General features: G+C 40.9%; 1 pseudogene; it reads left to right on the top strand.

The window, feature by feature from the left end:
* The first annotated feature begins 593 nt into the window (after positions 1-593).
* On the top strand, positions 594-1,536 carry LOC129657398 (40S ribosomal protein SA-like; annotated as a pseudogene).
* The last annotated feature ends 1,305 nt before the right edge of the window (positions 1,537-2,841 follow it).

The raw sequence follows: 2,841 nt of genomic DNA, 5'->3' as shown, positions 1-2,841 counted from the left end.
GTGGATTCTTTACCACTAGCACCACGTCCTTTAAAAGGCATCTGATGTTTATTCATTAAATTTTGTTTCCATCTCTGGCTTTTGACTGCAGAACCTTGTCTCATTTTTCAATTATGAACTGATGTACTAATTGAGCTGTCCTTATCTAAACAACTCTGCCTACCACTGCTAGATTAGTTTCCTGAAAAACTATTTTCAGTACCTCACTTTTTTTTTTTACAAAAACTATTAAAAAAATAAATAAAAGCTGCTTGTTAAAACAATTTTAACAAGACCTTTGTTAAACAATTTAAAAAAGAAAGTCTAAACTGAGAAAGTATTTTAGCAACCCATTTGAGGGATTAGTGTTGAAGCTAGCTGTTACATAAAAGATATTTCCAACTTTGCAAAAATCAGTTTCTAAAGAAAAACTGGAAAACATCATAATCATTCACTATATAAAGACATATAAACCGACAGTGCACCTGAAAAACTGTGTGAGTTGATAATAATAAAAGTGCAAATAAAAATACAACTCACCTTTCTGGGCTAACCAGAGAGGAGTCCACATAGCATTGTTCTGGGCTCCTATTGTAACTTAATGTGAAACTTTCATGACATCCAGAGATCTTGATGTTTTGCTAATGAGAGATAAGAATGCCCACAGATTCCTTGCAGCAGTAACCCACTAGGTGACATTAACCTTGACTTCCAAATGGAACAGTATATCTACCAAAAAAAAAAAAAAAAAGTGGAATCTAATTCATAAATCTGTAGAGAAACTGGGAAAAACTTAGAAGCTTTTGCTGGCAAATTCAGCTGATACCAGTATCATATAATCCAAGAATACTGGCGTTTGAGCTGAGCTAAATAAAGTTTGCAGCTGCCTCTGGAGCCACTCCGACTGCTGGCCACTTAACTCCTGGAATCTTCACCAGCCAGATCCAGGCAGCCTTCTGTGAGCCATGATTTCTGGTGGTGACTGACCCAGGGTTGGTCACTAGCCTCTCACAGTGACACTTTATGTTAACCTGCCTACAGTCACTCAGCAGAATACAGACGCTCCTCTGCACCATGTGAAGGCTCTAGTGAGGATGACAGAGACCGTCCTCTTCAACGGGGCTCACTTGATGAGTCTGATGTGGTGGATGCTGACCCAGAAAGTTTGGCACAAGCATGGCACCTTCTCCTGTGAACACCCATGGAAGGTCACATGTAATCTCTACTTCTTCAGAGTCCCTAAAGGTACTGAAAAGGAAGCTCAGGCTGTTGCATTAAAGCCTTTTACAAAAGAGGGATTTCAGGATGAATGAACTGCTCCAGTTCCCAAATTTACTGCTACTCAATCCCCAGTCCCAGGCTGGGCTGAAGGTGGGCAGGTGTCCTCGGTGCCTATGCAGCAGTTTCCTACAGAAGAATGGAGAGCTCCACTCACCGCTGGAAGACTGGTCTGCATTTCCCACTGCTTGGGCTGCTGACTGGATAGTGAATGGAGGCAGGCATTGGAAGAAAAGAAGTCCCCAGGGCATGAGCAATTTTCATTTTAGCACAGGATAACCTTTCATGACACTCATATCATGTTAAAAAATATACTACAATATTAAAAAATAACAACGTGGATTACTTGATGAAAACCATGAGAAAATAACTATGTCTATTGGGAGCAACAACTCATAGAAAGAATCCTTGGGGTGATGCACTGACCATTTGGTGGGGGAAGGGGTTCAGTTTCAAAGTCTTGCCCTTAAGATATAGGGACAAGTGGTCAAATCTTAACTTTTCAGTTGTAGGTGGAATTTACATAAAACATTAAAAGTGGACATTTCCCCGATTTGTGTTTAATATACTCTGTGCATGCTTGCTAAGTCATGTCTGACTCTTTGCGACCCCATGGACTGTAGCCTGCCAGGTTCCTCTGTCCATGGGATTCTTCAGGCAAGAATACTGGAGTGGGTTGCCATGCCCTCCTCCAGGGGAATCTTCCCGACCCAGGGGGTGAATCCACATCTCCTGTGGCTCCTGCATTGCAGGCAGATTCTTTACTGCTGAGCCACCAGGGAAGCACTTGATGTATTCTGATGATGATCAATTTGAAGGAGAAACGCTCTTTCCAAATCACTGGCTGCTCAAAGAAGCAGCCAGCCTCTTTTGTGTCTTAACTTTGGTGACTGGCTGAACCAGAAAGTGTTTTCCTTTCTTGTCGGTGGAGCTTTCCAGCCACCCATCGCTTCTACGGTTCAAAACTCTTTAATGTGAATGTGAATTGTTTACTGCCAATTGTGGTGCCCAAAACACTCAATGTTCCATTTTCTACTTCAAGTTTCAAACAATCATCAAGAGTTTTATTCATCAGCTTCTGCTTTGTGGCTGTATCTTTGAAGCTTCCAAGTTCTTCTCCAGCTTTGATCACATAAAACTGGAATTTGTGGACCATCTGATGGTCCTCCATGAGTCTTGCCTGCTGCTTCTGCTTGGTGGAGAAGTCTGTGTTGTTTCCTGTTCTCTTCCACCCAGTTTTTTTCAACATCTGAACTCAAAAGTTTCTGCATCACTTTGTTTTCCTCCCAGTTCTTTCTCTTCTTTATCATGAAGTTCTTGTTGCTCTAAGAATCTTAGTTTCTTCTTCCTTTTCCCAATAATTTTTAAGCAGGTGAATTCAAAAGCCTAAATTCTTCACTTTTGTTTGTCTCCTTGGAAGTCAGTTCTCTCAAATGTAACCTTTAAACCATCACTCATAAGAAAGAATATTAGGAGGGCTCTTAACTTTCTTCTTCTATGCAGATTTTTGCTTCTCCTCCTCTTCCTCAATTAAGTGCTAGCTCTTTGTCAACTTTGGCAATTTCTTTAATTGGATTCTTCTTG

This window comes from Bubalus kerabau, chromosome 7 (genome assembly GCF_029407905.1).
Source record: "Bubalus kerabau isolate K-KA32 ecotype Philippines breed swamp buffalo chromosome 7, PCC_UOA_SB_1v2, whole genome shotgun sequence".
NCBI classification, from domain to species: Eukaryota; Metazoa; Chordata; class Mammalia; order Artiodactyla; family Bovidae; genus Bubalus; species Bubalus kerabau.
The sequence above is the reverse complement of the archived record's forward strand: the minus strand, read 5'-3'. Positions and strand labels throughout refer to the sequence as shown.